The sequence below is a fragment of the Bubalus bubalis genome, chromosome 7 (genome assembly GCF_019923935.1).
Source record: "Bubalus bubalis isolate 160015118507 breed Murrah chromosome 7, NDDB_SH_1, whole genome shotgun sequence".
NCBI lineage: Eukaryota > Metazoa > Chordata > Mammalia > Artiodactyla > Bovidae > Bubalus > Bubalus bubalis.
In genome coordinates, this window is record NC_059163.1 from 116,910,320 (window position 1) to 116,934,281 (window position 23,962).

The window sequence follows — 23,962 nt, forward strand, 5'->3', positions numbered from 1 at the left end:
TTTAAAAGGGATCACTCAGTTTCCAAACACAATGTGCCAGGATTCAATGTTAACTCAGTGGGAAACTAAACATAAAAGACAGCAAGCATAAATGATTAGTATTGGCCCAAAGCAAGAGGAGAGTTTACAGTTTATAACATGGTTATCAAGGTTTTCATATATGAATATCATGAACACACATTTACTGGGTATTTCTGAATTATGCTTCAGGAACTTACATTATTCTACTCTAGTAACTTTCAACCAGTTTTTCCAGATAATTCATTTTTAATCAGCTTTATTAAAATATAAATCATATATAGTAAAATTCACCCAATTTTAAATATGTAATTCAATTACTTATAATGCAATTTTGACATATTTTTCCTTCAAAATAGAATTGTAAATTTTATGAAAAAGAAAAATTATATGAACTGTAATTTCACATATCAAAAATTTCTTTTTATGACTTTTGAAAAGCACATAGGTCTTTTGCCCATTAAGAGCTTTACCCTAGAGAAAGAGAAGATAAGATACATGGGGGAATTAAAAAAGAATTAAGCTAAAAAATTAAAATTAAAAACATTAATAAAGTGAACTTTCTGTATTGCTAAGCAATGAATGTGATATTATTCATTATGAAATCATTAATTTTTAAATCACTTTAGAAAAAAAATTATTTACTAACTCCAAGTCATCCAGGACATACAATTTATTAAACTTAATTTCTCATCCACTGAATTTCTCAGGTAAAGGTCAGAACCCAGTTCACTATGCCCAGCATATATCCAGTACTGAAATGTCTTTTCAAGGGGCTGTTCTCTCTCTCAAATGGGTATAAAAGGAAAAATCTCCATTCTTCCTACCCGCCAAGTTGGAAGAGTTATTACAGCATTTGGATACTTCCCTCTCAAATATTCCTCTTAATCTTTAACTCTCCTAAATATTTAATATTTTTGATAGAGGTGAGAAAACATTAAAATGGTTTATGACACATCCTTTGAAAATTTGGCATCAAGATTCTTCTGACTTCACTTTGGAGAACAGTGTGTTCTCCAGTGCATAAGCCAAAAATTTCAATCTAACTTTAATTGTTTTTGTACACAGTTGCAGCAAAACAACTTACTAAAGACTTCACTAGTAGGTTTTCTCCTAAGGACATGACTTAAACTTTATTTTTCAAAGGTACACAAGAAATTTCCCCTGACTATTCCTGGGATACCTGTAGTAAATTACTAATTGTTAACTCAAGGAGGTAGGAATGCAGGGGATTGGAGATTTCTACTTCATTCCTATCCATATGTCTACATTTTTGTATTTTTCATGTGCCTCCAGGAACATATATTACTTCTGTAATTTAAAACATGTTGAAGATTTGAAATACCAGTAAAACATAGATATAAAAAGTCTAAAAATAATACAGCAGAAAGTAAAAATTTTCCTAATAAGCATGGAATAAGGAGACAATTAGTAGAAGGGATATCTTTCTTCAGTCAAAATGACTGCATCAAAATGAATTTTTTAAATGGTTACATGGGATTTCCCTGGCGGTCCAGTGGTTTAAACTCCATGCTTCCACTGTAGTGGACACAGGTTCAATCCCTAGTCAAGGAACTAAGATCCTGCATGCTGTGGCATGGCCAGTAAAAAAAAAAAAAAAAAAAAAAAAAATGGTTACAGTAGTTCCTCCTTATTCACAGTTTTGTTTTTTTTTTTTATGATGTAGAGTTTCATCTTTATTCTTTTGCATTGAATATACAGTTATCCCACCACCATTTGTTACAAATTTTACAAAAATTACTTTTCACAATGGAACTATCTCCACATCCTTGTTTAACAAGAATTGACCATATTCAGTTAAGCAGGATAAACAAGTCCTTCACAGTTTTGCTTTCTGAGGTTCCAGTACCCCACCCCCTGCCAATACACACACACACACACGCCTGAAAATATTAACTGCAAAATTCCAGAAACAAACAATTCATTTTTGGCACCATTCTGAATTGCATGATCAACTGTCCCACTCTGTTCTGCCCTGGATGCAAATCATTTCTTTGTCCAGCGTATCCCACGCATTAGTCACTCATCAGCTTCTCCGTTATCAGCTCGACCAATCAACAGTTGTGGTATCACAGTGCTTGTGTTCAAGTAGCCTTTATTTTACTTAACAATGGCACCAAAGCACAAGAGTAATGAGGCTGGCCATTCAGATATACCAAAGAGCTTCCTTAAAATGAAATGTCAAAGTTCTCAACATAATCGGGAAAGAAAATAATGTTAGTAGTAGGCTGAAGTTACTAAGATCTACAGAAGGCATGAATCTTCCCCTGTGCATGAAACTGTAAAGGAGAAAGAAATCTGCGCTAGTTTTGATGTCTCACCTCAAACTGCAAAAGTTACAGCCACGTTGCATGGTGAATGCTTAATGAGGACAGAAAAGACATTAAGGCTCTGGGTGAAGGACATAAGCAGAAAACATAGCCCAACTGACAGCAACATGTTGTTCCAGAAAGCACGGAAACTCTACAGAAACTTCAGCGAGGAATCCCCTGAATTGAGTGACACCAAGCCATTAACTGCAAGTTACACAGATTCAGGAATAGGTTTAGACAAAAAAACACAGAAATTACTAGAGCGGCTACATCTGCAGATGAAGAAATCACCACATTTGCAACAGAGTAGAAGAAGCTGATTGAGGAGAGAAAGGACTGTCACATAACTTTCATTATAGTACACAGTTATAATTTTTCTATTATATTACTGTGTATATGTGTGCTCAGTCATGTCTGACTCTTTGCAACCCCATGGGCTCTAGCCCTCCAGGCTCCTCTGTGTGTGGAATTTTCCAGGCAAGAATACTGGAGCAGATTGCCATTTCCTCCTCCAGGGGATCATCTTGACTCAGGGATCAAACCCACATCTCTTGCATTTCCTGCATTGGCAGGCAGATTCTTCACCATTGCCCCACCTGGGAAGCCCATGTTGTATTTTAGGTAGTTGTTAATCTCTTATATTGCCTAATTTATAAATTAAACTATATCAGTTCAGTTCAGTTCAGTCGCTCAGTCTTGTCCGACTCTTTGAGACCCTGTGAACCACAGCACAGCAGGCCTCCCTGTCCATCACCAACTCCCGGAGTTCACCCAAACTCATGTCCATTGTGTCTGTGATGCCATCCAACCCTCTCATCCTCAGTCGTCCCCTTCTCCTCCTGCCCTCAATCTTTCCCAGCATCAGGGTCTTTTCAAATGAGTCAGCCCTTCGCATGAGTGGCCGAAGAACTGGAGTTTCAGCTTCAACATCAGTCCCTCCAATGAGCACCCAGGACTGATCTCCTTTAGGATGGACTGGTTGGGTCTCCTTGCAGTCCAAGGGACTCTCAAGAGTCTCCTCCAACACCACAGTTCAAAAGCATCAATTCTTCGGTGCTCAGCTTTCTTCACAGTCCAACTCTCACATCCATAAATGATCACTTGAAAAACCATAACCTTGACTAGACAGACCTTTGCTGGCAAAGTAATGTCTCTGCTTTTTAATATGCTATCTAGGTTGGTCATAACTTTCCTTCCAAGGTGCAAGCATCTTTTAATTTCATGTCTTCAATCACCATCTGCAGTGATTTTGGAGCCCCCCAAAATAAAGTCAGCCACTGTTTCCCCATCTATTTCCCATGAAGTGATGGGACTGGATGCCATGATATTTGTTTTCTGAATGTTGAGCTTTAACCTAACTTTTTCACTCTCCTCTTTCACTTTCAAGAGGCTCTTTAGTTCTTCTTCACTTTCTGCCATAAGGGTGGTATCATCTGCATATCTGAGGTTATTGATATTTCTCCTGGCAATCTTGATTCCAGCTTGTGCTTCCTCCAGCCCAGCATTTCTCATGATGTACTCTGCATATAAGTTAAAAAGCAGGGTGACAATATACAGCCTTGACGTACTCCCTTTCCTATTTGGAACCTGTCTGTTGTTCCATGTTCAGTTCTAACTGTTGCTTCCTGACCTGTATACAGGTTTCTCGAGAGGCAGGTCAAGTGGTCTGGTATTCCCATGTCTTTCAGAATTTTCCACAGTTTATTGTGATCCACACAGTCAAAGGCTTTGGCATAGCCAAGAAAGCAGAAATAGATGTTTTTCTGGAACTCTCTTGCTTTTTCGATGATCCAGCGGATGTTGGCAATTTGATCTCTGGTTCCTCTGCCTTTTCTAAAACCAGCTTGAACATCTGGAAGTTCGAGGTTAAACTGTATTAAAATGTATAATAGGTATGAATACAGAGGAAAAAATAATATATGTCCATATATAAATATAATAATATGTGTCAGTACTATCCGAGGTTTCAGAATCCACTGCAGATCTTCAAAGCTCCCTGTGGGTGAGGGGGAACTACTGTAATCAGTGTCCCGCTTCCCTGACCATGGAGACCATGCATCACTTCCCGACTAGGAAAGTAGCACACACTTTGACTAGATTCTCAGAGCCATCCTTGACTACATAGCCTGCATCTCATAGTACCCACTCTGTTCCTTGATACAGATTTCACTTACCTCGTTAGGATTTGATCTTGTCTGGTACCTAGCTACTCTTTCTGGAAACATATTTAGCTTGACCCTGATGCCAAAAAATCTATAATGTTGCTTCTCTATGAAAGTACTTCATGCTGTTCATCAAACTATCTCCTGAATCTTGAAATGTGAGCTTCCTCACCTGCTCCTTTGACTGTAAATAAATGGTCCCAGAGTCTTTCTAAAATTGCATCAGTCACTTTTCCAATTTTCCTCTACCTAGGTAAGGGTACCTTAAACGCAGTGCAAATCCCAGTGTCTTTTTCACAAAGCTACTAGTGGCACTAACATAGCATGCATGGTGTGGGCCCCAAGCGCTGAAACAGCATTGCCCAGCATTGCCGCTTTCTGGCAGTTTACTGCCGTTAACACAGAAAGCGTCATGGTGCTGGCAACCGGTGAAGACATTTCAGGTTAGACTTCAAATGCAAAGTGACTCCCACCAAAGGGGACTTTAAGTATCTCTCCCCTCACCGTGGCTCTGCCACATATGAATCCTGACAGAGATCCACAACCTTCAAAGGTAACAGACCAAGCAAGAGCTCTCCTAACTGAACCACCGCAGAATTTACACATAAAAAGAGAACAACCAGATTGACAAAGGATACTGGAAAAGAACACCACTCTCCTAGAAACAATTGATGAAGTTCAGAACTTAAAGCGGGACAAGTCTATTCATAAAAATAACTGATGGGGTTCTGTAACTTGAGACTTTACCAAGAATGTATAAACTTATGGTCTAATCTGAGAACTCCACTCAGTTAACTACACAAATGTGTATATACCACAAACTCTGCTGTAGTAGCCCCTGTGCAGGGGAAAATATACCTTCTACTGCATTTTGTTAGGAAGTAAGACTTTGATGAAGAACAATCAAGTGCACAGGAGAATAAGTTGTGTTTTCTGATGACAATCACAAGTTGCTTTTTTACACTGAGAAGTTGGACTTTGTGTTGTTGTTGTTCAGTTGCTAAGTCATGTCCAACTCTGTGACCCCATGGACTGAATCACGGCAGGCTCCCCTGTCCTTTACTATCTCCTGGGCTCCCCTGGTGGCTCAGATGGTAAAGAATCCATCTGCAATGTAGGAGACCCTGGTTTGATCCCTGGGTCAGGAAGATCCCCTGGAGAAGGGCATGGCAATCCACTCCAGTATTCTTGCCTGGAGAATCCCATGGACAGAGGAGCCCGGTGGGCTACAGTCATTGGGGTCGCAAAGAGTTGGACATGACTAAGCACTAACACTGATGGAGTCTGCTCAAACTCATGTCCAGTTGAGTCAGTGATGCCATCCAAACATCTCATCCTCTGCCACTCCCTTCTCCTCCTGCCCTCAATCTTTCCCAGCATCACAGTCTTTTCCAGTGAGTCAGCTCTTTGCATCAAGTGGTCAAAGTATTGGACCTTCAGCTTCATCCTCAGTGAGTGGCCAGTTAAATGAGATTAGAATTTCCATCTCATCCACACTTATTTCAGTGTGTTTCCTACTGAAGCCAGTTAGTACAAATACAAGTACATACACCACCCATTAGACTGCTTGCTGAGTCTCCAGAGTATCGTATTTCTCCAGTAGAATTGAAAGGGAAAAAAATTCATCTTAATCCAAGTACAAGAGTGAGGAGACTAATTAAAAAAAAAAAGAGTCATTTACAAGGCTGAGTTAATTGAGTCCATTAAGCAGAATCCTAAACATACTCTTTATTTTCTCAAATATTTAAGATATATCCAAAATGTTCAACTTGGCATCTTAGGAAGCCTAACTGCCTCCATATTCCGCAAACCATAACGACCAAAATTCCCCTTCAGTTCCATCTTTGATAGTTCCATCCGTTTGCCATTCCAGAGGAACATAGATGCATCACACTATCATGGTAGCATGGTACTTTAAGTCTGCCAGGCTTTTTCAGCCAATAAAAATACCCAAGAATTTGGAAGCATCTGCTTTGGTGTCAATCCTGGACTCAATACCTATACCTCTCTCTCTCTCTCTTTCTCTCTAGATATATATATCTCACATAATCACCATAACCACCAGTGATATTTGGCCATTGTCGCTTTTAATTTTTATTTTATTTTATTTTTTAACTTTACAATATTGTATTGCTTTTGCCATATATCAAAATGATATATGGCAAAACCAATATCACTTTTAATTTTTAAATGTAAAATAAGATGAGAATAATAATGACTATGACGTAGCTTTGTTGATCATCTGAGACATCATTTGATACCAGTCAAGGTTTCATTTCCTACCTAGACAGCCTACTCTATTTGAAAATGGAGTCTGGATTCATAGTGAGGAGGGGGACATATATTTGGTGTGAGTCAGGGCATTTGATTTCCCCACTACTTCATGAGAAAGTAAATGTAAGTTAGCAGGGTCCCACCAGGGACTATTCTGTTTGGTAAATATTTTCTGTTAGTGGCAAATGGCACTGTGTGTGCGATTTTTACTGCTTTGTTTTTATTTTATCTAAATATCCTTATTACTTGAGAAAAATGTAACAGAACCTTTGTTTTCCTGAGAGCAGTTCTATCCTTCACTTTCAACAGCACTTAAGGGTCCTTCAAACATTTCAAAGGAAAATGTGCAGCCCAACAAATTATTCAGCTCACACATCCCACATAACACAGTGATCACAAAAGACAAATATTTCCTGGTATGATTAAATCCAGCAATTTATTTACAACAGCATGTCTAACAAGGCAAAACAGTCAACGTAAAGACAGAAAAGTGGTTCAATATAAATTATTCTTCTTTACAATCCACTGATAACACGTAAGTAACATGGCATCCAGTCCCATCACTTCATGGAAATAGATGGGGAAAAGTGGAAACAGTGACATATTTTATTTTCTTGGTCTCCAAAATCACTGCAGATGGTGATCACAGCCATGAAATTAAAAGACGCTTGCTCCTTGAAAGAAAATCTATGACAAATCTAGACAGCTAGAAAGCAGAAACATCACTTTGCCAACAAAGGTGCATGTAGTCAAGGCTGTGGTTTTTCCCGTAGTCAGGTATGTGTGTGAGAGTTGGACCATAAAGAAGGCTGAGCGCCAAAGAATTGATGCTTTCAAACTGTGGTACTGGAGAAAACTCTTGAGAGTCCCTTGGACAGCAAAGAGATCAAACCAGTCAATCCTAAAGGAAATCAACTCTGAATATTCATTGGGAGGACTGGTGTTGAAGCTGAAGTTTCCATATTTTGGCCTCCTGATGCAAAGAGGTGACTCATTGGAAAATACCCTGATGCTGGGAAAAATTGAGGGCAGAAGGAGAAGAGGGTGACAGAGGATGAGATGGTTGGATGGTGTCACTGACCTAATGGACATGAGTTTGAGCAAGCTCCAGGAGACAGTGAAGGACAGAAGAGACTGGTGTGCTGTAGTTCATGGGGTCACAGAGTCAGATACGACTTAGCAACTGAACAGTAACAACTCCTCTATCACAAAGTAAACAAAGCTGAAACATTACATTTCAGAAATTTCATAAAAATGAAAGTTACAATATCATAACTTAACAAAGAGTCAACCAAATAGAGGAACTAAAAGGGATATTTCTGTATTCTTTTTCTTTTTTTTTAGTTAGCGAGGATTGAAAGTAGCACTTTTATAGATGAGTGGCTATATGCCTTTAAAAAGGACCCTCTTTGAAATGATTATCAGTCAGTTCTCTCCTGATCTGAACTACTGGTTAAAATGCATAATGAAACATTGAAGCCGAAATAGCATGTATAATATACATGCCTAGTGGACATGAGTTTGAGCTGTAATGTGCAGCTCATCTGTAATACACTACATAAGAAAAAAAGTAAGAAAAAAGAAGCAAAACTAAAGAAAGTAATAAAAATGAGACAAAATATTTTACTATAGTTGGCTAAGCACTTAAGTTTGCAGTTTCAGGTTTTCTAAAGCTAATACTCAGTGTCAGTCTAAAACATCTGTGTATTGCCATTTTTCCAGCTCACTGCTGCTGCTGCTAAGTCGCTTCAGTCGTGTCCGACTCTGTGCGACCCCATAGATGGCAGCCCACCAGGCTCCCCCATCTCTGGGATTCTCCAGGCAAGAACACTGGAGTGGGTTGCCATTGCCTTCTCCAATGCATGAAAGTGAAAAGTGAAAGCGAAGTCGCTCAGTCGTGTCCGACTCCTAGCGACCCCGTGTACTGCAGCCTACCAGGCTCCTCCGTCCATGGGATTTTCCAGGCAAGAGTACTGGAGTGGGGTGCCATCACCTTTAGGGAATCATAAATTAGTTGTCTTCAACAGCACATTTGCCATAACAAAATTCCATAGACTGGGTAACAAAGAAAAGAAACCTATTTTCTCACAGCTTTGGAAGCTGGGGAGTCCAAGATCGAGGTGTGGGCCAAATGAGTTCTTGGTAAGAGCTCCCTTCCTGGCTTGCAGATGGTTTCTTTCTCACTGTCTTATGGTAGAGAGAGGGGGAAATCAGGCTCTCTGCTGCCCCTTCTTATAAGGGTGCTAATCCCATCATGAAGGCCCCACCCTCATGACTTCATCTAAACTTAAGAAACTTCCCAAAGGCCTTATCTCCAAATACCATCACATTGGGGAGGGAGTGGTTAGGACTGTAGCATATGAATTAGGATTCTTGGGGGGTGGGGGGTGAGGGAGGAATGTCACCATTTAGTCTATAGCAAGCAGCCCACTCCATCTCTCCTCCCATCACACACACAGACACGCACATGGGTACAGCCCTAAGAGAGAGTACTAGAGTCAATGTCCCCCACCGGCATCATCCAGCAAGGTATACAGGCCTTTACCTTCCTTCTCCTGTCTTTACAGTGTCCTAGCTTGCTCTAAGAGGGTATGTTGGAATAGACTGTGGAAGATCTTCAGGTGCAGATGGGCAACACTCCATCTGGTCATCAAAAAAGGCCTAAAAATCATTAAGTGAAAAGTATATTCACTGGACATAGATTGAAAAAACAGTCCATCTACATAGTCCCTGGGCACAAGAAATGGACAGTATTTGGAGGCTGGAGAACAGCATAAGGAAATAATCAGAAATACAGGCAAAGAATTATGTACCAGGATGTTCACAGAAGCATTACTCAAAATTGTAAAACAAGCCAAAAAAAGAAAAAAATATTGGACACAAACCAAATAGCACAAAATAGGGGATGGTTAAATAAGATTGACTGTTAAACAGACATTAAATAACATGTTTTCAGAATATACTTAATTAAATGGAAAAATACATATAATATATTGTAAAGTTAAAAAAAAATACACAGCTATACATACAATATGTTTTACATCAGTGTCAAAAGTGCTATGTTCAAAATGAACTGAGAATTGTGAAAAATACTTAGGACAATATAAAGTACTTTTCCATCATATTTTAGGCAATGAGGAAAGAAAAGGCAGGAAAAGAGAGCAATTTGCTAACATTCAATAGAATTTCATTTTCCTCCAGCAACAAAAATGATCTTCAAGTTCTAAAAACAGAATATACAATGGAAGTATGTAGATTTCAGCTCCAAATGGTGAAAAAAGCTAGTTTATAAGCTGCTGCTGCTAAGTCGCTTCAGTCGTGTCCAACTCTGTGCGACCACATAGATGGCAGCCCACCAGGCTACCCCGTCCCTGGGATTCTCCAGGCAAGAACACTGGAGTGGGTTGCCATTTCCCTCGCCAATGCGTGAAAGTGAAAAGTGAAAATGAAGTCGCTCAGTCGTGTCCGACTCCTAGCGATCCTGTGGACTACAGCCTACTAGGCTCCTCCATCCATGGGATTTTCCAGCAAGAGTACTGGAGTGGGGTGCCATTGCCTTCTCCGAGTTTATAAGCTAGGTAAGGATAAAACCCATATCCACTTCTGTGTACCACCATGTCTATAGCGCCTGGCACGTCAGCACATCATGGTATCTCAGCTAAGGTAGTGACAAACATACGCATTTAGAAATGAATACATAATAATAAAGAGTGCTACCAGTGACTCGGTGAGACGGCCAGTGGGGGAATGGGGAGATACTGGTCAAAGCATACAAATGCCAGCTGTAAGATGAACTTAGAGGAGTTAAGGTACAGCACAGTGATTGTAACTAATTCTGTATGATACCCTGGAAAGTTTCTAAGAGCCTAGACCTTAAATGTTCTCACCACAAAAAAGAAATGGTAACTCTGTGACAGGATGGAGGTGCCAGCCAAAGTTATGGTGGCAATCATTTTGCAATATATAAACATATTAAATCAACACATGCACCCCTTAAACTTACACCGTGTTATATGTCAATTATAGCTCAACGAAATTGGAAAAGAAATTAAAGCAGGATCAAGTACTTTAAAAGGACTCAGTGGCATCTCAAGCTGCTGACAAAATGTACAAGTATGTCCTTGAAGTATCTGTAGATAAGTTTAAAATAGTCAGTGAGTGTTTTCAGAAGAGTGTGTAGAGATTTCCCAAGAATTGACTGGGGACACATCAAGATGGATATACTGATGCATTCAATCCTGATGCTCAAGGAGAGTTTACAGTAGACTGTCATACAAATGACTGGTGGGAAAGGAAATGTGATTCTTAAAGTCAAAATAATTTGATATCCTTTCATCCATCTGTGACATTACAGAACTAAGCTTCTGTTGGCAATTGTATTTTAATAGTTGGCAAAAAAATTTAATTAAAAAAATAGGGAACCACTGGAGATTTTTAAACAGGGAAATGCTGTCAATTCTGTATCTAATACAATGGATATTGAACAAACTGGAGGCCTAAAGATCAAGCATATGGCAAACTACAATTTTCTAGGCTGAATGTGAAAGTCTTAGTTGCTCAGCTGTGTCTGACTTTTTGCAACCCCATGGACTATAGCCCTCCAGGCTCCTCTGTCCATGGAATTCTCCAGGCAAGAATACTGCAGCGTGTTGCCATGCCCTCCTCTAAGGGATCTTCCTGACCCCAGTCTCCTGCATGGATCAAACACTGCTCTCCTGCACGGCAGGCAGATTTTTTACCCTCTGAGCCACCAGGGAAGCCCCAAGAATATTAGGGTGGGTAAAGAATCTTCCCAACCCAGGGTATCTAGCAAGGTGATGCTTAATTCAATTGTTGATCAGAATATTGAAATTCTGTCAAAAACAGTGCAGTGACTCTCAGGGAGAGATGGAAAAAATAAAGGTGGTTCTGGCTTTCAGTATGATGCTGGGGAAGACTGGAGAACCAAGAGCTTAGAATCCCAGCTCATCTAGCAGCAGAAGTCCACTGTTATTATTGCCGTGTTGATTTATATTACACTAAATATCTGATACACACACAAAATAGTGCATGAGATAATGAAACCACCTGTCTGGAGAAATCAAAATACATATCTGAGAGTCCCGTTTCTGGGGTCATAACAGACCCCTGGAGACAGAGACCTCTGCGCTGGGCACACAGCCCAAGGGGCCAAAACACATCATCTGCTGTAACTGATATCCAGAATAACAAGTCTACAAAGAGTGAATGTTCATTTAGTGTTGAGTATAGTCCACTCTCAAGCTTCCCTTGTGGCTCAGCTGGTAAAGAATCTGCCCATTCCTCTTATCTCATTGTTTACTGTGTGCTAAAGACCCATCAACAAATAAGGCGGTTTCCCTCCTGTGATTGCCATGTGTGTGTGCTAGTCACTCAGTCATCTCCAACTCTTTGTGACCCCATGAACTATAGCTGCCAGGCTCTTATGTCCATGGAATTCTTCAGGCAAGAACACTGGAGTGGGTTGTCATTCCCTTCTCCAGGCGATCTTCCCAATCCAGGGGTCGAACCCCAGGTCTCCTGCGTTGCAGGAAGATTCTTTACCATCTGAGCCACCAAGAAAGCCCAAGATTGCTATATGACACATATGTTTAAGGCTTCAATTTCCAGTACTCTTTGAAATAATACAAAGGTGTTTTGCAGAAATAGTTCTATCAGAAATAGTAAATTAAAATTTTAGGTTTGGCATTTATTTGTCTATGCCTCCACTATTTGAGAAGCTCACTGACATAAAATGATCTGTCTTGGACAATGCTAGGAAGATCAGGTGTCTCCTCATTGGTTTAGTGATATTAAATCATAGATTACATATAGATGGGCTTCCCAAGTGGTGCTAGTGACAAAGAAACCACCTGCCAATGCAGAACATGTAAGAGACACAGGGTCGTCCCTGGGTTAGGAAGATCCCCTGGAGAAGGAAATGGCAACCCATCCCAGTATTCTTGCCTGAAAAATCCCATGGACAGAGGAGCCTGGCGGGCTACAGTCCATGTCATCATAAAGAGTCAGATATGACTGAGAAACGTAGCATGTGTGCACATACATATACAGTGAAGTGATTGAAAGGTAATTTTGATTTCCTCTTCAGGAAAAGGGATCAGAGAGATTTTTTAAAAAAAATAATAATCATCAAGTACCACAATGGCAAACATTCTCAAAATACTGAGTGTTGCAAGCTATTTATGATGTCTATTTCCTTTTAGGAAAGATAGTCAGTTGATACTGCAACCTCAAATATAAACATGCAGAGTGCTAAATCCTCTTCCAAAACAAACTTCAAAACCCTCAAAGATGATTGTCCACAATAAACAAGCCAAAATAGTTTACTTAGGACTCAGAATTAGATTTTGAAGTTTGCCTTTAAAGAACATATTTGGAAGTAGTTCTCAAAAAGAATGTTACTTATGAGAATGAAAAGCTATATTAAATCCTTTAAAAATTTTATTTTTAATTCTCTTTGGGAAATGCTTTAATGACTTTTTTGATATGATATGATTCATAACACCCCTTTTAAAACACGGCAACAACAAAAACTTCGTTAAAATCAGCAATTCACAAACAAAATTTAGTAATTCAAAAATTCTATAATCCCACAATTAATATCCATCTCAGAAACATAATACCAAATTGATTGTAAGGATGCTTTTACTTTATGTACCACAGAGATAGGAAAACAAATACTGCTATGTAAGTAACAATACAACGTTTTCGGTAACTCAGAACTTTCACGGCATACTTATTGATAAGACTTTTTAATATTTATTAAGGTGTAGGTTTTTAACATGTCATTCTTAAGCCTACATAAAAATGAAAATGTAAGAAAAACTAGTTGGTTAAAGAATTTCTACGGGAATGGACCTAATGGAAACAGAAGATATTAAGAAGAGGTGGCAAGAATACACAGAAGAACTATACAAAAAATATCTTCATGACCCAGATAGTCATGATAGTATGAGCACTCACCTGGAGCCAGATATCCTGGAATGCGAAGTCAAGTGGGCTTTAGGAAGTGTCACTACGAACAAAGCTAGTGGAGGTGATGGAATTCCAGTTGAGCTATTTCAAACCCTGAAAGATGATGCTGTGAAAGTGCTGCACTCAACATGCCAGCAAATTTGGAAAACTCAGCAGTGGCCACAGGACTAGAAAAAGTCAGTTTTCATTCCAATCCCAAAGAAAGGCAATGCCAAAGAATGCTCAAACTACCGCACAATTGCACTCATCTCACACGCTAGTAAAGTAATGCTCAAAATTCTCCAAGCCAGGCTTCAGCAATACGTGAATTGTGAACTTCCAGATGTTCAAGCTGGTTTTAGAAAAGGCAGAGGAACCAGAGATCAAATTGCCAACATATGTTGGATCATTGAAAAGCAAGAGAGTTCCAGAAAAACATCTATTCCTGCTTTATTGATTATGCCAAAGTCTTTGACTGTGTGGATCACCACAAACTGGAAAATTCTTCAAGAGATGGGAATACCAGACCACCTGACCTGCCTCTTGTGAAATCTGTATGCAGGTCAGGAAGCCACAGTTAGAACTGGACATGGAACAACAGACTGCTTCCAAATAGGGAAAGGAGTACATCAAGGCTGTATATTGTCACCCTGTTTATTTAACTTATATGCAGAGTACATCATGAGAAATGCTTGGCTGGATGAAGCACAAGCTGGAATCCAGATTGCCAGGAGAAATATCAATAACCTCAGATATGCAGATGACACCACCCTTATGGAGGAAAGCGAAGAACTAAAGTGAGAGGAAAGTAAAAGAGTTGGCTTAAAGCTCAACATTCAGAAAACTAAGATCATGGCATCTGGTCCCATCACTTCATGGCAAATAGATCGGGAAACAGTGGCAGACTTTATTTTCTTGGGCTCCAAAATCACTACAGATGGTGGCTTCAGCCATGAAACTGAAAGATGCTTGCTCCTTGGAAGAAAAGGAATATGCTCCATAGACAGCATATTAAAAAGCAGAGACATCACTTTGCCAACAAAGGTCCACCTAGTCAAAGCTATGGTTTTTCCAGTGGTCGTGTATGGATGTGAGAGTTGGACTATAAAGAAAGCTGAGTGCTGAAGAACTGATGCTTTTGAACTGTGGTGTTGGAGAAGACTCTTGAGAGTACCTTGCATTGCAAGGAGATCCAACCAGTCCATCCCAAAGGAAATCAGTCCTGAATATTCATTGGAAGGACTGATGAGGAAGCTGAAACTCCAATACTTTGGCCACCTGATGTGAAGAACTGACTCATTTGAAAAGACCCTGATGCTGGGAAAGATTAAGGCAGGAGGAAAAGGGGATGACAGAGGATGAGATGCTTGGATAGCTTCACCAACTTAATGGACATGAATTTGAGTAAACTCCAGCAGTTGGTGATAGACAGGGAGGCCTGGCGTGCTGCAGTCCATTGGGTCGCAAAGCGTCAGACATGACTGAGTGACTGAACTGAAATGAAAGCTCACTCCCATTAGAAGACCAGTCTTTCAAAATACAGTTAATTAAAAGTCACGGGGCACATGGGTGACCATGTTTTTCTGCACATACTGTCATCTATGCCATCAAATGGGCTGGTGATGCTGTACTGTCTCTAAAATTATATTGCAAGTTGCTGATACTCATTCTGCATGTTTTCATGCACACAAACAAGCAAGGACAAATCCATCAGGACTACCACAAGATATACAACCTGTTTCCAGAGATGTTAAAGCATGAGGGAAAAAATGTAAGTGTTGGAATCTTCGAATTGTGATGTATCTTAAGTGCCAAGATTTGTAAAGAAATTTGGTCTACAGCTCCAGGTTCTTACAGGCATCTTGGAATTTCTTCACTGTTCATCTGAGTATATAAATCTGGAATTTGAAAACCTGTTATCTTCACCTTAAAAGGGTTCAGTTAGAGCTGAAAAAAAGGAAGCAGCAGCCGTTCTACTGCTCGTGTCACTGTAGTGATGGTGTCACCACGCACTTTTACCAGCCGCCGCAGAGCCATTGTTTTATTTGAGCTTCCGTCTTAGGGGCTATGACGTCTACACAGAACTGAAATCATCCCACTCCCACACTCCCAAGACTCAAAAAAGTCCTTGCTTCTCAGCGGTCATAAGTAAATCTAAAAGAGACGGCTTTATTGTGAGAAAATAGTGTCTTCTCATTTCAAATCAAGTTTATAGGCTGATTTCTGGAGATTAGGTTCAAATTTTCTGGAGCTATAAACACTGGGCCAAGCACATACTCCTGAAGTAAACATCCTAGGAGTCAGACTAGTATGATACATACGATTAAGGCACTGCTGTGTTCATTTTTGGAAGTTTATACTTAAACCAGAGAAAATCAGCTACAAGATGAATCTAAATAAATATTATGCCTGAATATATTATATACACTGAAGTTTTAATCTTTCAGCTTTCATAATAGTAACAACACAGATCAACTTAGACATTTTTTTTAACTTAGCAAAAATCCCATAAAGCAGAAAACAGTGAAATAGTGAAATGTTTTCTAGAATTTACAGGTTAAAATGTGTTTAAAAGCTAAATTCTGATCTACGTACCACTGGGAAAATCACATATAACTGCATCTAGATTTTGAGGTAAGATTAGGAAAAAAGCAAACAGAAAATAATATGCTTTGCTAGACACTTTTCTTTATAAGTATATCATTTCTTTAAGATATTATCAATCTTTGATTAAAAGCATGAAAGGAAAGTAATCTGAAATGGGTCAACCAAAAAAAGAGAATCATAATAACTATAAAACATTAAAATAAAACTACATTAATGGTCTCCTTTATTTCAAGTAGGAAAGCAGACGTAGTTACGAGTGATATTCAAAGTGTTTAATATCTACTGGGCACATACATGCATGCTAAGTCACTTCAGTCATGTCTAACTCTATGCGACCCTATGGACTGCAGCCCACCAGGCTCCTCTGTCCATGGGATTCTCCAGGCAAGAATACTGGAGTGGTTGCCATGCCCTCCTCCAGGGGGTCTTCCCAACCCAGGGATCCAACCCAGGTCTCCTGCACTGCAGGCAGATTCTTTACCATCTGAACCACCAAGGAAGCCCAAGAATACTGGAGAGGGTAGCCTGTGCCTTCTCCAGTGGATCTTCCCAACCCAGGAATGGAACCAGGTCTCCTACATTGCAGGTGGATTCTTTACCAGCTGAGCTACCAGGGAAGCCCTGACATGAGATATTCTCCACAAAATTACTCAGTATCTTAATATACAAAATAAATAAATGAAACATTTAAGTTATTTATTGTTTGTTTACTTTACCAGAAGATATTTTTTTTTAATTCCTTTGGACTGATCAGTTAATGTAGGGGGAAAATTCTGATTTTATTTGTTCAGAAAAAAATTGTGAACCTTTTTCATTAATGGGCAAAGGATGATGCAGATATGGTGACCAGGTACTTGAATTACTAGCGAGGGCAGAAAAATCTGGTAGAGGGAGAGAAAAGGAACTCAGAAAAATTATAAAAAGACAAATGGCCAGTGAGGAATTCCAGCCAGCATGAGCAGAGGACGTTTAGTTCTAATTTAACTTGCCTTTTTTGCTTTCTGTATCAACCATCAATCCTCCTGTATCAACCATATAATCTAAGACACACAGCAGTCTTCTTGTGGTATGATTTGGAGAAATGGGGGGAAAAAAGCATGGCCAAGTTTATACCTAAGAAAGGAGCAGAGCAGGAAAATGACAGAAGCTAGAGAAAATGAAAAATAGGAGTTGAGAAATCTACAGAGGCCGGAGTTTAGACTAAAAATCACCCACCTTAAACCAAGAATCAGTAGAAGTATTGGGCAAAACAGTATGCCTCTCACAATATTTAAGATAGAGGTTAGTCTACTAAGATTGAATATATACCAAAAAAAAGAGAGGTAATACCAGAAAGCTAGAATAATTGGGACATCTTTGCTTTACTATATAATATTTTACTCTATAAGAATTCTTGTCATTAGTTTTTAAATTCTCAGGTCAAAGAATATGAAAGCTATTTTAAAATAGGCATAGAGTTATGTTTATCTGATATATATGTTACTTTTCTCATTTTTATTTTTTAGAAACATACACTTCTAAATTATTCAACCCTTTGACTCAGTATTTTCTAACACACTGCAACATTTTATAATATTAAATGTTTCCATCAAATAAACCAAAAAACTTCCTCTCTTATCCTAAAAACTATAGTCATTTAGTATTATTCTCACTCAAATGCATGGATAATCTGTCACATATTTTTTAACCATTTGGATGGAAATACAGAAAAAAGAATATTTTTGATGTCAGTTAAGCATAATCACCTGTGTGGACCATAAGCACACTGCAACCAATTTCTTCGTCAATGTTTATATAGGAGATGGCTTGGAAATGGGCCAACTCTTTAAGCCCCACCTGTGTCAAATCAAACCCTGGGAACCAGTGCAGAGGTAGGAATTATGTGATGCAGCTAAAATTGTTATTTACTTCTTGGAATTTTATTTTAGGTTTCAATATCTAACATAGAAATTCCTTGAATATGGCTATTTAGAACGTTTGAGTAAAGTAACTAATTAGACAAAACAAAAGACTGAAGAATGAAGAACATCATGCATCTCTACATGAGATAACAATTCTTGATTTCTGTGGGGTCATATATTTGCCAATACAATAGGGTGGAATGCAAGAATTAGGTAGGACAAATGAACAGAATTAAATAGAATAAAAAGTTGAAGAGTTTCAGAGTCCTAAGTGTAACTCCAATCCTTGCTGCTTCAGAGGACATACTTAATAGTCTGAAGGGAGAAAACGAAGCATTTTTCGTCCTCCGAGGCTATCAACAACATGGTATCCATGAAAGATGACACACACTCATAGAGCAGTTATCAACAGGGTCTTTATCTTTCTTCTTTTGTTAATCCTAATACGATTCAATTTAACAAAACTACTGATAGAGGCCATTTCACAATTGATTTTTTTTTTTTGGTATATTGATTTTGTGTCTTGCAAACTTGCAAAATTCACTTAATACATTTTGAATTAGTGTAAATAAGTTTTATTTTTATTATTTCACTGGATTTTGTACAGAGACAATCCTGCCATCAGTCAATAAAGACAGTTTTACTTCTTCCTTTGCAATTTGTATGCCTTTGGGTTTTTTCCTTCCCTCCATGTCTAGAACCTATAATATTGAATGGAAGTGGTAAAAGCAGAAAACCTTCTGTTGTTCATGATCTTAGTAAGGAAAATACTCAACTCTTCATCATGGAGTATAATTTTAATTGTAGTTTTTTCTAACTCTTTATCAAGTTAAGAAAGTATCTCTTTACTTCTACTTTTCTGCAAGATTTTAATCAGGAATTGATACTAGATTTTGTCAAATGCTTTTGTCTCCATATATTGAGCTGATCATGGTGTATTAAATTGACAAATTTTCAAATGTTAAAACTATCCCTGCATTCCTGGGTTTATCTTGGTCATGATGTATTATCACTTCTACACATTGTTGTATTTGATTTTTAAAAATTTTGTTAAACTTTTTGCATTTACATTAAAGACAGACATTGGTCTGTGATTTTCTTTCCATGTAATGTCTTTGTCTGCTTTTGATATCAGGGAATTCCTGCCTTATAGAATCATCTGGCAAGCAGTATCTCCTCTTTAAATTTTGAAAGAATTTACACAAATTTGGTATTATTTCTTTTTACATTAGAATTAACCAGTGAAACCACCTGGGCATGTTTTTTTCTGTTTTTTGGTTTTGTTTTTTTTTTGAGCGGGGGAGGTTTCTAGCTAAAAATTCAATTACTTTAATATATAGGGCTGAATTTTTGAATGAGGGTTGATAGCTTTTAGGGACTTGGTCTGTGTCATTTATCTAAATTACTAGTGTGAAAATGTATATAATATTCTCCTACTATCTTTCTTTGTTGAGATATAACTGATATATAGCACTGAATTAGTTTTAAGCATACAACACAATGATTTGAGATATATATATATATATATACACATACACATATATATACATATCGCAAAATGATCACCACAATAATTTAGCCAACCACGTTTAGGTACAGGCTTCCCAGGTGGCACTAGTGATAAAGAACTTTTTCTATTGATGATGACTTTTATGATTTACTATCTTAGCTTTAGGCCTTCCCTGGTAGCTCAGACGGTAAAGCGTTTGCCTACAATGCGGGAGACCCGGATTCACTCCCTGGGTCAGGAAGATCCCCTGCAGAAGGAAATGGCAACCCACTCCAGTACTCTTGCCTGGAAAATCCCATGGACGGAGGAGATTGGTTGGCTACTGTCCATGGGGTCACAAAGAGTTGGACACAACTGAGCGACTTCACTATCTCTATCTTAGCTTTCACAGTATTGCTAACCATAGTCACAATATTGTACATTACATCCCCAGAACTTATTTATCTTATAACTGGAAGTTTGTACCTTTTGACCATCTTCTCTCATATCACCACTCTAATACCTCCCACTCCCTAATTCTGGTAACCACCAATCTGTATTCTCTATGAGTTCAGTTTTGTTTTGTTTTTTTCTTTTTAGATTCCACATATAAGCGAGATCATTCAATATTTGTATTTCTCTATTTGACTATTTCACTTAGGTCCACCTATGTTGTCAAAAATGATAAGATTTCATCCTTTTTATAGCTGAATGATAGTTCATTGTATGTGAAGAAGATATATCACATCTTTCTTCATCCGTCAATGGACTTAGATTGTTCCCATGTCTAAGCTGTTTAAAATAATGCTGCAATGAAAATGAAGGTGCAGATATCTTTTCAAGTTAGGGTTTTTATTTCCTTTGGCTATATACCCAAAAGTGGAGTTGTTGAATCATATGATTGTTCTATTTTTAATTTTTGAGGGCATCTCCATACTGTTTTCCAAAAATCACTGCACCAATTTACACTCCCCACCCCCTGCCAGCAATACACAAGGGTTCCATTTTCTCCACATGCTTGCCCACACATTTCTTATCATTTTGATAATAGCCATCTTACAGATGTGAAGTCATTGTGGTTTTGATTCACATTTCCCTGATGACTAAGGATGTTGAGTATCTCTTCATGTATCTGCTGGCCATGTGTATGTATTCTTCTCTCATCTCTTTAACATATTTGTATAATCTGCAGTGATGTCATCTATCTTATTCCTGATTTTTGCAATATGCATCTCCTCTTTTTTTTTCCTGATCAAAATATTGAATTTTGTCAATATTATTGATATTCTCAAGAAATCAGCTTTGAGTTTCATTGATTTTTATGTTATTTTGCATTATAATTCATGGATTTTTGCTAGCATTTTCATTATTCTTTTTCTTCTGCTAACTCTGGGTTTCATCTTCTCCTTTTCTAACTTCTTAAGGTTAAACCTTGGGTCATTGGTGATCTTTCTTCTTTCCTAAAATGTGAAATCAGTGTTACAAAATTTTTTCTATGTACTGTTTAGCTGCATTCCATAAATTTTAACTGCTATGTTTTAGTTTCATTCAAGCCAAAATACTGGTTAATTACCCTTTTCATTTCTTCTGTGAGAAATGGTTTATTTAACAGTGTGTTTAATTTTTGATGACTTATCTGATTTCTAATAAAATTCCTTTTGGTCTGTTAACATGTTTAATACGACTTTAACATTTTAAATTGTATTTAAATCTATTTTTTGACTCAGCATACAGTCTATCTTGATAAACACTTCCTGTGCACTAAAGAAGAATGTGTATTCTGCTATTATTAGTTGGAGGGTGCTATAAATGTCAATTAGATCAAGCTGGTTGATGATACTGTTCAACTGTATAATTTCCCTAATATTCTGTCGTCTTCTATTAATTATTGAAAATGAATGTTGAAATCTCCAACTATGAGTGTGAATTTATCTACTTCTCCTTACAGTTCTGTTTTTGTTTCATGTATTTGGAAGTTCTGTTATTAAGTACATAAACATTTGGAATTGTTATGTGCCAGTGGCACCAGAAAGTAGGATGTTGCTTTAGTGAAAAGTGAAAGAGTTAGCTGCTAAGTTGTGTCCAACTCTTTGTGACCCCAAAGGACTACAATCTACTAGGCTCCTCTCCCCATGGAATTCTCCAGGCAATACTGGAGTAGGTTGCCATTCCCTTCTCCAGGGTACTTTCCCAACGTAGGGATTGAACTCCAGTCTCCTATATTGCAAGCAGATTCCTTACTGTCTGAGCCACTAGGGCTTAACAGCTACCTAAAAATGTGTAAGTGACTTTAGAACTGAGTAATGGGAAAAGGCTAGAGGAATTTTGAGGTACATGATACAAATATGGACATTAAGGGTGATTCTGATGAAAGCTCAGAAAGAAAAGATTCTTCTTGAAGAATACATAAATAATCATGACTAGAACCTTGGTAGAAACGTGGATGGCCAAAGACATTCTGACAAGATCTCAGACGGAAATGAGGAACACATCGAAAACTGAAGGAAAGGTGATCACTGCTATAAAGTGGCAAGGAACTTGTATAAATTGTATCCATGTTCTAGTGCTCTATAGAAGATAGGACTTGCAAGCAATGGAATTGGGTATTTAGCAGAATAGGTTTCTAAGCAAAGTATTGAAGGAGTAGCTTGATCACTCCTGACTACCTACAGTAAAATGTGAAAGGAAGAAATAAATTGAAGCATAATTGTTAAGTAAAAAGGAACCAGAACTTGGAGCTGTGAAAAAAAAAAAAATCACAGCCTATGCATATTGCAAAAGTGAGAAAGCTTGTTCTGAAGAGAACACTCAGTGTTTTTGAGCAATCATTTGATAAAGAGATCATGAGTATGGCTCATGAAATTATCAGCCATCTCAGCAGAGACCAGAGATATCGATAGGATTAAATCAGCAAAGGCACTGTCAACTGAAGTAAAAGGGGACAAAGAAAGTGGGAGAGGATGAAGGAAGGCTGTCAAACATCTTGAATTTTACACTGTGAATATTTTTCAAGAAAAGGGAAGGGAAGAAGGACTCCAAAGATGATTCAGAGATCATCAAGGCTGCCCACTCCTGCCACAGGCCCAGTGCACAGGCCCTGGGAAAAGGCAGGACAAAGGTGCCTCCATTGTGGTTTCAGAGGAGGGGACCACTGCCTCCACATACAGCCCCAGTGTGGTTAGGGCCTCTGCAGAAAGCCTTGGCCCTGCCTAGCCCCAGGGGTGGGGTCAATCAGATGAACTGGGAAGGTGACTTTTGCACTCTGGTAGGCTTGGAGGTTAAAGCATTGAACCAAGAAGGATTATTCCTGCAGCATCATAGCTAATGGATTTTCTCTGATAGGTTTTAGAACCTTTGGGACCTATCACCCCTCCCTCCTTTCCTCTTTCTCCCAGTTGGAATGGGAATGTCTATCCTTTAGTATGTCCTACTACTGTAGTTTGGAAAAGAATAACTTGTCTGATTTTACAGGTTCACAGCTAGAGGAGAATTTGGCCTCAGGATGAATTGTACCTTGAGTTTCATTTATATCTGATTTAGATGATACTTAGATGAAACTGGACTTTAGAGTTGATGCTAGAACAAGTTGAGAGTTCTAGGGATGCTGGGATGGAATACACTTTGCATGCAAGAAGGACACAAATTGTGGGAGGCCTGTGGTAGAATGTTATGGACTGAATATTTGTGTTCCCCCCCCAAATCCATATATTGAATCCCCAAAGTGATGGTATGAGGGGTTGGTGGTCTTTGGGAGGTAATTAGGTTTAGGTGATGTCATGAGGGAGAGGCTCCCATGATGGGATTAGTGCCCTTCAAGGAAGAGGAAGAGACATCTCAGTTTCCTCTCTCTACAGTGTGTGAGCACAGCAAAAGGACAGCCATCTGCAAGCCAGGACAAGGGCACCCTGATCTTGGACTTGCCGGTCTCTCCAACTCCGAGAAATGAATTTCCATTGTTTAAGCCTCCCCAGTCTATGATAAACTGAGCAGAGTAATATACCCAGTGATATATTTTGACAGAGATTAGGAATTCCAAAGGTTGGAACTTGTTACAAAGGCTACATAGTAGACTCTCAATAAACTGGCAATAATAAATATGGATTAAGAAGAATCAAGAATTAAGAATTCTCACAGGAATGAAGGATAAGCAAATGTTTTATGGATAAGATTGATGTTGGGAGAGAAGTTACTCTGTGCTGAAATAAA

General features: G+C 38.5%; 1 pseudogene; it reads left to right on the top strand.

The window, feature by feature from the left end:
• Positions 1–2,476: 2,476 nt before the first annotated feature.
• Positions 2,477–23,962, top strand: part of LOC102407887 — a 33,931-nt pseudogene continuing 12,445 nt past the window's right edge.